Raw genomic sequence first — 15,012 nt, 5'->3', positions numbered from 1 at the left:
ACCTCTTGGTACAGTGCCTGGTACATTAATAATAGGTGCTATATAAATATTTCTCTTTCCTTCCTTCTGTGTAAAAGAGAGATGGGCTTTTGAAGCAATGGGTGGTTTTGGATCAGTTAGAGCAGGAATGTTAAACACAAATAGAGAGACTCTAATGCTTCCATAAGGATCCCCGCTGGGTGCATATTGACTTAGAAAACCACATATTAACATTATCTATGCTCTATTGGATTTTTATTTGTTCATTTTATATATTATCCAATTACATTTTAATCTGGTTTCAGCTGTGCTTGGAGTAGCACAGGCTGTACAAGGCCTCCCAGACGTGTATGTTTGACACCTTTGATTTAGAACACTGTATAGTTTCCCAAATGCAGAAGTCTGGAATTGCCAGGAAAAGGAACAGAGCCATAGGATAAGGATTAGCAGCTAGTTAAAAAGCCAACCTAGAAAGACCTAGAAGAAAGTTATTAATTGATTCATTACCAGACCCACAATCAACAAGAAACCAGAGGGAAGACAAAGGAAGGGGGTATGGAGCTGAACCTAGATCTCCTTACACCTGGGGCAGTTAGATGGCTCAGTGGATAGAGTGCTGAAAGATGGCAAAAGATCTAAGTAGAAATGTCCTACAGGCAATTGAAGATGAAAGACTGAAATGTGAATAAGAGAATAACTCTAGGGATAAGTCATCTATAAATGGATGATAATGCTATAAAGGTGGACCAGGCACAGATAAAATGAGTTTGTTCTTTTCCCACATTTGTGTGAACAAATGAGGCCATTGGTTACAGATTGGTATTTTATTTGAAGAATGCTAGAATTTCTGGAAACTTGGTTCTGTCTATGGAGGAATTATATTTGCATGTTTGAGATCTCTTTTAGTATCAAAATCTCTAATTGAACTCTCTCTCTCTCTCTCTCTCTCTCTCTCTCTCTCTCTCTCTCTCTCTCTCTCTCTCTCTATTTCTCTCTCTCTTCCCATCTCTGCAACCCAGAGAACTGATGTGCAATTTTGCAATTACCCTGTGGTTTAGTGGAGGGAGTCATTACTGAGCAATGAAGCTGTCTGACCTGGAAAATTGCTATTCACTTGGTGTTCAGCTCACTGAGGTCTCTACCATGGCAGAAAATCCAAGCCAATCCAGGCAGAAATGAGCACTGAATGTAATTATGGGACAAGGTCAAGGGCCTTCACCCTGAGGTCATCTTGCCAAAGAAAGTGTTCATTCATGCATGCCAGGATGAGATCTGAATGAAAATTCTCTTGTATCCCCCAGCTTCTCCTCTATTGTTCTTTTGCACCACAATCCAGCAGCATTTTGGAATCCATTCTGAAAATTTAAATCCCATTTCCTATTTGTAGATTCCTCTGTGTCACAACTTGCCCCAAGATTCAACTTTAAAAAAAAAACCCAAACTATTCATGTCTTTTGTCTTTATTTCAGTTATCTCTAGGGAAAATCCCACCCACATCCTCTAGTTTGGACCCTTTTTGTGACCAACACACACACACACACACACACACACACACACACACACACACACACACACACACATACAAGCACAAAAAAATCCCAACAAAATCTAACTCAATGACCACAGATGACAGCATTTCATAATCTACCTTTCTGCTGTGAGAAAGGATGGATGCTTCATCATCTGGTCCCAAGGACCTTCATTGGTTATTAAATTACTCTGAATTCTACTTTTTAGTGACCTACTTACCTACATTATTATGGTTATTATGCACATGGTTATTTCTATTTTCTTATTTCACTCAATATTAGTTCATATATATCTTCCAATGTTTTTCTGAATTTCTTATATTCATCATTTTTTTTACTTCATTAAAACACTTTATTAGGTCCAGACAACTCTTTCATGACACTTTTTCAGATTTGTTACATATGACTACAGTTATGGCAATTACTCTACTAACAATTTTCTAGTTTTAAACCTCCCATAACCTCATTTTTTAGAACTTGTATATGGATTAATTCAGGTTCTTTTGCTTTAGAGGTTGTGAAAATTCAACAGCAGTTAAACTGAAGGTTACCATACCTTATCTTTGAAGAAAGGATTTTATCATATAAATAAATAAATAAAGATTAAAGAGGTTAGATGATCATGGATTCAGAACTGTAAGGGATTTTGGAAATCATCTAGCCCAACTAGTTGCTCATTTTATGCATGAAGCAAAGGAGATTCAGAGAAATGAAATATTTTGCCCAAACTTATCAAACAAATAGCAGAGAGGATTTTTTTTTAAATCTGATTCTTCTGACTTCAAATCTAGTGTTGTTCCTGCCATATAGTAATGTATGTTTTATTATAATATAGTGTCTAGGGGGCACTTTCCCAACCCACCCCAACACACTTCCAGATGCCCTACATCAGGCTATCCCCAAGATACTCTGTAAGTTCATATGTATTGAAACCATTCTTTATAAGCCCCTTGTTATATTTACTTTTAATAGAGAGGACAAAGTTGGTTCAAAGGAAAGTCAATTAATTAAATGGCACTGTTAACAAAAATAACTATAAAATATTTCTCCCAAAACACCTGGGGCATAGTCATCCACAAATGCATATGCCATTAGTGGGAAGCGTTGGCACATGTACGAAACATATGTGTAGAAACACAAAAGAACATGAACCTAGTCATATGTGGGGAGGAGTGTACATATAAGGAACAAATGCAATTAGGGTATATGTATGGAAGAATAGATGCATAGGGAACTTGTGGGACTAGAGACACATGTGGAAAAGCAATTCAAGATTGAAGCTGTATATTGCTAATGGGTTCTATTGACATCATTATTCCATCTAGGTCAAGTCTGCCCTGGTGTCCCCTAGGGACAAATGCATTGGGCTACTGTTTGAATGGACTTTGCCATATGTTGCCAGGCACAGTCCCAAAAGGATGCATTGTTGTTGAGCTTCTCTGCTCCCAATTTCTGATTTTACCTGAAGTACTTGACTGTAGTGTTAACTTTTCCTCTTGAGAGTTGTGGGCTTTGATAGGGTTGTGTGGTTAAAAATTTATTAATTATGGAATCTCCCCACCCTTCAAAAATGTTGGTAGGATATACTTTTAAGTTTAATCTGCATTTTTTACATTTTTTCATCACTCTCTAAAGTCTAGACAATCAACAAAAACATCAATTAAGCTATGATTTATAGCATTCACTGATATCAGAGGCATAAGTGCTCATTTGGAAAATTTATCTATTGGAGACCTGGATCCAGCATATCCCTGTCTCTGCAACACTCTCTTGGTTCAAATTGCACATTTTGTATACATTAGATAGATAGATAGATAGATAGATAGATAGATAGATAGATAGATAGATAGATAGATGGATGGATGGATAGATGTTATTGGTTCTTCATACTAAAAGAAGACCAACGATATCATGAAACTTGCACATGAATTGAATTTAAATAAGGCAGCATTAACAAAGTCCTCAGCCTCACTCTTTCAAACACTAAAAACCTGTGGCAAGAGAAAAGTCAAGAGAACTGTTCATGGACTGGAATGCAGTAGTTGACCTTGGCTCTTCCAGTGGATGACCAAAGTCTAACTGCTGCAGTGCCTGCTTTAGCCAATGCACACTCCTAAATGGCTGATGGAACAATTTATTCTCATCTACCTATGCCATAACATAAGTTTTCTCATACTTGAGGTAGATATCTCCCTAACTCCTCAACAGTTTTGAAATCTGTTGGTTACTTTCCACCTGGTTTAGCCTGTCTATAGAGATGATTTTACAAATGCACATACTACAGCTCCCTAGAGCCACAGAAGAGAGAATTTGGTGCCAGGTGGCTATAAAAGGTGGATGAACAATCCTGAAAAGGGTTCAGCAAGCCATCTCACCAAAGCTACTAGTCCCCCTGAATACCCATACATGAAGGATGGACGGATAGATAGATAGATAGATAGATAGATAGATAGATAGATAGATAGATAGATAGATAGATAGATAGATAGATAGAAAGAAAGATAGGTAGGTAGGTAGGTAGGTAGATAGATAGATAGATAGATAGATAGATAGATAGATAGATAGATAGATAGATAGATAGATAGGAGAGAGAGGGGTGGAGAGTGGGTGAGTGGGGGAGAGGGAAATAGAGGAGAGGGGTGAATCCTGGGTGAAGAAATACTTTCTCAAAGCAAATCAATACCTTCTGAACAATTCAATGTTAGAGAATAGCCTAGTCCGAAGAGGCTATTGGCCTCAGGCACTTCCTAGCTCTGTGATCCAGGACAAATCACTTAACCCCACTTGCCTAGCCTTTACTGCTCTTCTACCTTGGAACCAATACTTAAAATCACTTCTAAGGCAAAAGATAGAAGTTTAAATAGAGAAATGAATCAAAATTATAAGAATACAAAGCATTCCCCAGCTGACAAGTAGTCAAAGGATATAAACAAGCAATTGTCAGATGAAGAAATTAAATTTTTTAATTAAATGATCTTTAATTAAATGAAAAAATGCTCCAAATCACTATTAATTACTAAAAGACAAATTAAAACAACATTGAGGTATCACCTCACACCCACCGTATTAGCTTACATGATAATAAAGGAAATTATAAATGTTGGAGGGAATGTAGAAAAATTGGGACACTAACATACTGTTGACAGATCTTTGAACTGATACAATCATACAGAAGAGCAATCTGGAACAATGTCCAAAGGGCCATAAAACTGTGAAAACTTTGATTCAGCAATACCACTACTAGGTCTACATCCCAAAGAGATTAAAGACAGAGAAAATGAATCTATCTGTACAAAAATATAGCAGCTCTTTTTGGGATGACAAAGAACTAGAAAATGAAGAAATGGCTGAACACGTTGTGGCATATGCTTATAATAAAATAGTATTCTACCATTAGAAATTACAAACAAGATGGTCAGAAAAAATTCTAGAAAGACTTATATGAAGTGATACAAAGTGAAATGAGCAGAACCAGAACATTGTATTCTTTAATAACAATAATGTATGATGATCAATTGTGAAAGATTTTTACCAACAAGGCAAGTATCTAGGACAATATCAAGAGACTTGTGACAAAAAAGGATATCCACCACCATGGAAGGAACAGTCTGAATACAGATTGAAACATACCATTTTTTGCTTTATTTCTTCCATGAATTTTTCTCTAGTATAAGAAATATTTGTATTGTTTAACGACATGATAAATGTGGAAATATGTATTATATGGCAATATATACATATATATATACAAATACATCATATTACTTGCTTTCTGTAGGGTAGTGGGAGGGAGGAAATAATGGAGGGAGAATCTATAGATTGAAAAATGTCAGAAGATGAATATTAAAAATGGTATCAATATGTAATATGGAAAAATATTTTTTAATTTTAAAAAATGGATTTTGTAATTCCCCAGGCCATATGTCCAGTTAGTATCAGAGATGGGAGTTTTCCTGATTTGGAAGCTGGTTCTCCCCATGTTTCTATATATGTGTTTATATGATTTTCTTTATTTTTAAAATTAAGTTTTTATTAATATGGTTTGTTTTTTCATTACAAACATGTATAGGTCACTCTTATTCCATGAAAGGTCTCTTGCAACAAAAATAAAACAATTAAGCAAAACCAAAGATACAGTAACCTCATTTGAAACAGTAGGTAATATGGAACATTTGTAGTATCCCCTCAACATATATAATAATAATAATAACTATTATCATTATTATAAATAACACATCTAGGCAATATGATAAGCACTTCACAGCTATCTCATTTGATCCTGACAACCTTGGGAGTAAGTATAATTATCATCCCCATTTTAGACTTTTTTCATTTTTTTAATGAACAGAAATGTACATTCTACCTTCCCTTTGAAAAGAAGAGAAAAATAGAAAGAGATTACATAACAAATATGTACAGTAAAGCAGTAAGCAGATACAGTAAAAGAATGTTCATTCCCTTACAATATGGATGGTCTTGGAGTATTCCTGGGGCAAAGCCTGAAGAAAGAACTGATTAAAAACTCTCCTAGAGGCATTTATATATTCTGAATTGATAGATTAAGTGACAGTCTAAACTCTTCAGGCTTACCTCAATAGGATATCCAAGGTGGTTTGTTTTATTTCAAAACCTTATTTTCTTTAAGAGGAACAATGTTCCAGGGACCCACTTCCTGAATTGGCAACATGACTTACTGTTGCATCTGCACCAGCATTAGGGTCCATGCATGCTTAGAGAATGGGAAAAATTCAGAAAACATTGTCATGGATGAAACTGTGTTGTTGCAGAATCATTAACACTTGGCTCTTTGGTTTTTCTTAGCACCCCAAATCTCAAGTAACTCACAGCATGGCCTAGAGCACAAGAATTCCCCACAGATACACACAGCACAGTGGACCTCCTCTTTCCCATTTTCTCCCCCATAGATAGCTGATCTGTGAAATCAACAAGAAGCCAGTGGTCTTTAGGACTATATCTATTACCAGGCTCTGAAGATGCCTGCAAGCAGTAGATTAAAGCAAAGAGAATTACCTTCTGGTCTAAAATTCTAGGGTTGCACAAATGATATAGTAAACAAATATTTATTCCCTGTATGGGAATGGGGGAAAAGAAAGTCACACAGTATGTTCACGGCAAAATAGTATGGCATTCTCATTTCACTAATGTGCCTCCTTTCATCTGCACAAGTTGCTGGAGTTATTATATTTGAACAACTCTTAATTAATTTATACACACACACACACAGATATGTACATATATAAATAACCATTTAGACTCTAAGAGCCTAGGTCATGTGAAAAACTTTCATGCATGACCAAGACAAGAGAGTTACTAGAGGGTATATTTTATGGACGAGTACTTTGGTGAGCATATCATAGCATTGGGCTGAAGAGGAAAAAGAGCAGCAATATTTTTCTAGCTTTGCCCTTCAGAAACATTTAAAAATCTGCCAGTGACATTTTATGGCAGGGCCACGGATGATCCAGGTCAATTGCTCTTTTGCTGAAAACTCCAAGTCTGTAATCAGACCTTACCTGACCTCTGGTGGTGTCTTGAATCATATATTTCCTGATGATGTGACCAGATTTCATTCTCTACCACTTCTCAGATCATTATTTTTTGCTTTCTTTTGGACACTCTGGGAAAGGTAGAAAAGATTCCCTCTTCCTGCCCAGGAGAACCTTGCAAGTTGGATAGCACATTCAAAGTGAATTGAGGAAGGAAATCTACCCATTTACAGATGGTTTTCTCCCTTGTTTTTGTAAACTCTTTCCTTCTGTTTTAGAATCACTTCTGAGACTTGGTACTGTGATAAAGGATGAAAAGGTTTGCAAATTGCAAAACTGTGCAAGAACTGAAAAGTGCAAATCTAGGTATGATTGACACTGGTCACATGGGAGCCTGAGCGGGAGGATCTGGGAAGACTCCATCTTGCCCCAAGGGACTTTTTCTTCTGGTCTTCTGAGGAAGTTAAGAGGAAGGTCTGAAGAGGATTTTCCCTGTGTTGAACTGAGGAAGGGTTCCTTGTATCTAGCTGCTGGCAGCTTTCAGTCTCACTTGGACATCAGGACTTGCTTGAACATCTAACAACAACAAATCCTGGTTCTAACTGTTTTTGGACCCCTGCTGAGTAAGATTTGGGAACTTGGTTAAGTTTTAGTTTAGTAACCTAGTTAGCATAATTAGTTTTTTTAAAATAATAATAAATATAAGTAAATCCCTAAGCCCTTATTCCTTTCCCTTCCAAAATAATAAAGTAGATTTTTATATGTTTTTTCCTCTTGTGTTTCCCTTACCCGAAAATCCTATGGTAACAGTACCAAGACAGAAGAGTAGAAAGGGATAGGCAATGGGGATTAAGTGGCTTGCCCTGGATCACACTGCTAGGAAGTGTCTGAGGTGAAATTTTAACCCAGGATCTCCCATTTCTGGACTTGGCTCTCTATCCATTGTACCACCTACCTTCCCCCTATCTCTTGCTTTTTAAGTTGCTTTTTCACTGCCTTAACTCCAGTGTCAGATATAAACATGATATCCAAGGAATAGAAATGACAATTTCTGGTTCCAGTTTTCATTTTTTTAGCTGATGGGCTCTTGGAATTTGAGTTTGTCCTTTGAGGCATGTAATTGTGATGCCTTTTAAGTTTTGCAAAGATATGTTGCCTCATTTGATCCTGAATACCATCCTGTAAGGTAAGTTCAGTTAGTATCTCTATTGTAAAGGTGAGGAAAGTTAGCCTGAAAGATATAAAATGATGTGCCTTAGAGTCACCGAACTGGATTTTAACACAGGTCCTCCTTACCCTAGATCTGGCTCTTTATTCAATGTGCTCTAGTTGCCCTCATCTTGGTATTTTTAAGGAAGACACAAAACTCACAGATCTAGTAAGATTCTGAGGCAGAATTGAAGCTGAGGTCTTTTTTTTCTGATTCCAAATTAGGTGTACATCCTAGCCCTCCCAAAATAATGAAATGCCACCCTTACTCTTCTCCTTATTACCTCTTATACCTCAAAGAAAGAAGTAAAAGATCCCCATGATAAATAAATATATATAAAACAGTTTTTTATAATAGCAATCAGAAACTTTAAAGTGTGCCCATATATCGAAAAAATGGTTAAATAGATAATGACCATAAATGGAAATAAAGCCTTATAATGTAATGTGATGGATTCTTATTATTTATAAGAAATGACAAAAGGGACGGGGTGCTTAATAAATATTTAGATTGGATTATGTCAAGCAGTAGAACTTCTTGGTGAAGTTTAGGGTTTTTTGCCCATTTCCTTATATGGTACTTGGAATTCCTTTTCATTTGGAAGGGTAGGTTATCCAAGGCATAGGTAAGACACAATTATGAATATGTATTAGGTAGAGTTTTTACCAAGACTTTCACTTTTTTCTTTTTATTATCAGCACCTAATACAGTGACTTTTGTGATACAGATATTAATAAATGTTTAAATTGAATCATTTGTCATGAATACAAGAAACAATGGTAAGGTCCTAAAGTTTATAATTTGAAGAGATTAGAAAAACTTTTTGGACCCTTCAATCAGGCAATTAACAACATTTAAGTCCTACTATGTTTCAGTGCTATCTATGCTAGACACTAAGAATACAAATACAAAGAATGAAAAAATCCTTGCTGTCAGGTTAAAGACAAGGAGCTATACACTCTGATTTTCCAATGAAATCCTACTAAACCTTAAATAAGATATTACCTTTTTGACTACACAGCAAATCTGTTGGAGCTAACAGTCTTCTAAAGAGGAGACAGCTTAATTTTAAATGATGATATTAAAGTGGCCTCGGGCTTATGTTGAATCTCATTTCAAAAAGATCTCAGCAAAATTTAAAAGTGATCTCTCTGTGTCCCAGAAGTGAAAGGATCCCAGAGGCAATCACCCAAAGCCAAGTCGTCATTATATTCTTCTTTAATTCTGGTTCCACAATCACAAAATCAGGATTCAATTCAATCATACATGACCCCCATGAGCATAAACCAGTGAGAGAGGGGAGGGTAATATTTGGAAGAGAATAAAAAATCCTGGATTATAATCCCAGATTTTCAAATGCCACATGGAGATTTTAGCTATAGAGATATAAACTCTAAATGAAAGGGGCATTTGAGAACACTGTCCCATTTGGAAACACCTGGGCCAGGCTGGAAGTCTCCCTACCCCGTCAACTTTCAGGACCATTTTTTATGTTTCCTTTACCTACTTTTGGAAACCCATCACTGGCCCTCTTGAGTAGTTGTAGGTTATTAAACTAATCAGAGTTCTCATCTTTCACAGGTGTTTTTATTTATGATGTTATTGTATCTGTTCTTCTCCTGGTTCTGCTCGCTTCACTTTGCATCATTTTACAAGTCTTCCAAGGTTTGTATGAAATTGTGTCTAAGTCATTTACAATGGAGTAATAGCATCCCTTTACATTCATATTATCACGCTTTGTTTAGCAGCTTCCCAGTATGTGAATACCCCCTCAAGTTTCCAGTTCTTTTCTACTACAAAAAGAAGTGTTATAAATATTTTTGTACATGGGACTCTTTTATTGCTTTTTTTGATCCCTTTGTGATAGAGGCCAAGAAGAAGGAGGGCTTAATCAAAGGATACACCCTGCTTAATGACTCTGGGGGCAGAGTTCCTTTATATCGTCCAGCTTGGCTACATATCTGTCTTTTTGACACAAGGTCATAGCTTCCCAATCTAGCAATATCAATCATCTTCACCAAGTCTGTGGGATGATCTGTGCCATTCGACAAGGGAAGAACTGCTTTGCATTTCTGACCAGCAGCATCCTCTGTGTCACTACATTAAGCTATGACTGTCTCTCTGGTTTTCTCTGAAGTTCACATGACTCACCTGGCTCTTTCATTAGCTGCAAAGGAGGAACAAACATCCATCATCCTCTCTGGGCTCATCTTTCCAGATCTTCTTATCCTGTTGAGGAATTGTCGGCTCCAGCAGCTTCTAATTCACAGCCTGTCTCTTGCTGTGGTTCTCTGAATTGATCTGCCAGAGCTTTGTACTTGATCCTATCTGTCTGCATGAGGAAAGGCTCCTGCGAATGAGTATTTGCCACCTCTTAGCTCTCTCTTCAAATCGAAATTAGTTCTGTTATAAAATCATTGAATGACATATAATTTGCTCCTGCTGTGATCTGGTAGACAGTTGGGCTTTAAAAGAATGCCTTGAATACAGTTGCAAACATGCTGAAACTCTCCTATTATTTCCCTAAGCAGTGGACAAAGAAAGGCATCTGAAAATATTGTAGATGACTGGAAGATTTTTCATTAGGCTGACTGCTCAGCTCAGCACTACTGTGATCCAAAGGTCTATAATTTAGCTCCATGGTCAGGAAACAGTAATAATTTCTCCCTGTTTCTGTCCTACTTTTGCAGCCAGGGTTTCTTCATCCGGTACAATTCTGTTTCACATTGGCTAAATGAAATGCTGTCATTTCAAATGGCTGAATATTTGGGTAAGGAGATAGATTGTCCTCTACACTGAGATGCTAAAAATAATCTGGGCTGAGTTAGAGTTCTGCTGTTTGCAGCCTACTCCCAACCCTCTCCTCTAAGGTTTATAGCTAGGGGACATTCTTTAGACCATAGCAGATACTTGCATCTCATGCAGAATGTTTATGTCTTTTGCAGTTAGATATATAGGATAATGAGAGCAAATATACCACTAATACAATCGTGTTATTATAGAGCTATATAAGTAAATATTAGCAATAAATGCTTTACTAAATTAGTAGAGGTTTCATTCATTCATTCAAAACCTTTCAATGACTCTCTCACATGCATGTGCTTATTAGTCATATCTGACTCTTCTTGACCCCATTTGAGGTTTTATTGGCAAAAATACTGGAATAGTTTGCCATTTTCTTCTCTAGTTCATTTTACAGTTGAGGAAACTGAGGCAAAAAGGATTAAATGACTTGCCTAAGGTCATGTAGCAAGTAAGTGTCTGAGGAGGGATTTTGAATTCAGTTCCTCCTGACTCCAGAGCATGAATTTAGGGTTAGAGAACTGGCTCTTTATATGCCCTTATTAAGGATATTCACATTGCTTTTCTGATTTCTTTTCTTCATAACTAAAATGCCTCTTCTATACCCATCACCTCAAGTTTCCTTTAAAAATTCAATTAAGATTCCACCTTTTCTATGAAGCTTTTCCTGATGCCTCTTGTCATTAAGGATCTTTCTTCCCTTGGATTTTACTCAGAATTTTGTACTCCTCTTATGAACTAATCATTTACTCGTTTGTATTATTGTTTTGCCATATGTGTCATTCCGTGCTCTCATGTCAATCATAATCTAAGCTCAGTGGCCTAGAGGTCCATAAGGACCCTTTTTTCTCTGTTCCATCATCAGTGTTATTATCCCAATGATCCATCTCCTCTTTAAATTGTATATCCCTCCAAAATAAGTAATATATTTAAACAAATAAACTTACATATTGAACATGCCAGATAGTATATACTTCATTCCAATCCTATAGATCATCTCTCTCTTGACAATAGGGACATATGTTAAATTTCAGATTTTCCCTAATACCTAGCATATTAAGTGCCTACCAAATGTTTGCCATCGTTATGCTAATAGAACCTTTAAAATTTGCTAGATGTCTTGGACTCTGCCCAAGCCTGAATCTTCCCCAGCAGAGAACAGTGTATTTGTCATTCTGTTTATTCAAGGTATTCTTCTCTCCATTTACTTTGGATAGTTGACATTCGAGTAAGAAGAAAATGAATGATGATGACTTCAAAACCAAGATCTCTGCCTTTATTCACTCCTGTTTGAAGCCTTGGAGACCCTCAAAGAATAAGCAGCATCAAGGGGATAGACTTTGCAGACCAATAAACTAGAGAGAACTGACTGGTAATGGACAAGTTTTAGATGGAAGCAATACCCAGCTTTCCCAAGGCCCACACTGCATCCAAAATCCTATTTTACAGGAGTAGCCAATTTCATTTCTAATCTGCTAGTCCCAGTGGCCAGAGGCTCCAGATGTAGAGCCTCACTCTCACTGATAAGTAGAAGAATGCCTACTAGGAAATCCTGACTGCCAAATGCTGGCTACGTAGGTTAAGTTGAATGAGAAAAATAATTACCTGTCAAAACACTTAATTCTATCTGGGAAGTGTCATGTCCATCTTTCCCTTTTCTTTGTCAGTACTCTTCTGATTTCCCTCTCTTGACTACTTCCAGGGACTTGGTCCAGTTACTGTTGGTAACTGTTTGGATGATGGACAAATTGCCAATTCCTATTAAAAATAAGAAGGTGCCTGTTCTAGTTTGGAGAGTGTCTGGTAATAGAATAAGGGATATCTCACTAAGGAAGAACCAATGGCTCTTCTGTGGGAGTGAATAGGAACTGGAAAGCAAAAACAGGAAATGGGACACTGTAATAAACACGCCTAGCCCAGTTTCTTATCCATTCTTCCATGATCATCCTCTTTTTCTGAATCTCTAATCCCCAGTTCCCTTCCTCTCATATGCCTTTCCAAACTACTATTGACAGCTTCAGAAAGTAAGCCTAGGACTGCCTTCTAAGGTCTAGATGAGTCTATCATCATTCTTAGCTCCTAAGTTCTTTGCACATCCTGGGCATTTAACAAACATTTGTTGAATTAAAGAGAATCCTCCATCCATTTATCAGGGTCTGTCAAGTCATATCTGAAACATAAAGAGAGAATTTTAAAGAACCTTTCTTTAAGCAAGAGTTACTATAGCAACAGAGAAGGTCATCCATAGGAGTCTTATATCAGTGAAATTTGGCTAAAATAAATGTTTGAAGCAACAGTGTGGGGAGAAAGCAGCAAGACATTTGGGGTCCCCTCCTAATTGTATCACTAGGCAGTTTCAGGTAACTGGTTCATTCTATAGATAAAGAATAGCATTAGCTCTACCTTAGTAGACTAGTGATAGAATTTAAAGCAAAATTCATTATACTTAATGTTTTATGATATACTAATAGAGCTTTGCAACTTGTGAATCAGGAAGAATTGGGTTCAAATCCTTCCTCAGACACTTATCAACTATATAACTGGGGAAGTTACTTAAGATCTTTTTGCCCAAGTTTTCTCATATATAAAATGAGGTTAGATTTGATGGTCTCTGATGTCCCTTCCAGATCTAGATCTATGATCCTATAAGAATGGCTTTTAAGTGCTTAATATGACAGCTGAGAAAATGTAACCATAAAATTTTTCTATGTATACATGTCATCTTTTAGTTGTTGTAAAGTTGTCTGACATCATGAGCCCATTTTGGGTTTTCTTGGCAGATATTGGAATAGTTTGCCATTTCCTTCTCTAATTTATCTTATAGAAGAGGAAACTGAGGTAAACAGAATTAAGTGACTTGCCCAGAATCACATAGCTAATAAATGTTTGAGTCCAGTTTGGGACTCAGGGAGATGAGTCTTCCTGACTCTAGTCCTGAGATTCTATCCACACAACTTCCTATATGTGATAGATAGATAAATAGATAGAGAATATCCCTACTCCAGAATAAAAGGAGCATTTAAGATCCTGAGGCAAATAAATATATTCAAGGAAGATTAAGTTATGAAAACTTTACTCAATGGGAATAATTTTAAGGAATATATACAGATTTTCTCTTTATAAACCTATCCTTGACTTAGTTTTTCCATATACTCCCTTAGGAGAATTAAAAGCAAGGCTCTGAGGCATCCATTACTTTAAGAGCAATTAGGAGACGTTTTTACCTGCCATGAGGGAGGGAGCTACTGTAACTATCCCCACACTATATCAGAGTAAGGCAGAGGAGAGGAATAATTGGATTCCCTTGCTGGTCTCTAAACAAGTATATTTCCCTGTAGTTTTCTACCCCTGTTGAGGCTCAGTCTCCAGTCTGTCTCCTCTGTTATCATTAAACAGCTTAGAAAAAAAGGAGTGGGCATAAACTATTCATATTCTTTGATGCTACCAAGAAAAGAAATAAAGGCCCAATAGTTATTGTATGAAAAGACTCTAGCTCCTTGGAAGGAAGGCCAAGAGAAATCTGGACAGTATACTAAAAATATTGCTGTGCTGACAAAGGTTCATATAATCAAAGCTATAGTTTTCCAGTAGCCATATGACTGTGAGAGTTGAACTATAAGGAGAGCTAAATAACACAGAAATGATACTTTTGAATTATGGTGCTAGAGAAGATTTTGGAGAGTCCTCAGGACAACAAGGAAATCAAATCAGTCAATACTTAAAGAAATTAATTGATAGTAGTAGTAGTCTCTCGGTAACCGAGGATGACAATTGTCTTTGTGTGTTTTTGTGCACAAAGACACTTGTACATGAAGATTTAAGTGGAAAAGTCAGTGCACAGAGACAGTCCCACTCTCTGGGAGTTGGAAGCCTGGGTCCAGTGGCATGAAAAGTCGTTACACCTGGAGACTTCCTCAGCTGTATTGGATGGCCATGTTGTCTTTTGTGCTCCAACACACCCTAAGCACTCCACAGTGCCTTGCTG

Source organism: Monodelphis domestica, chromosome 2 (genome assembly GCF_027887165.1).
Source record: "Monodelphis domestica isolate mMonDom1 chromosome 2, mMonDom1.pri, whole genome shotgun sequence".
NCBI lineage: Eukaryota > Metazoa > Chordata > Mammalia > Didelphimorphia > Didelphidae > Monodelphis > Monodelphis domestica.
This window is presented reverse-complemented; position numbering follows the sequence as displayed.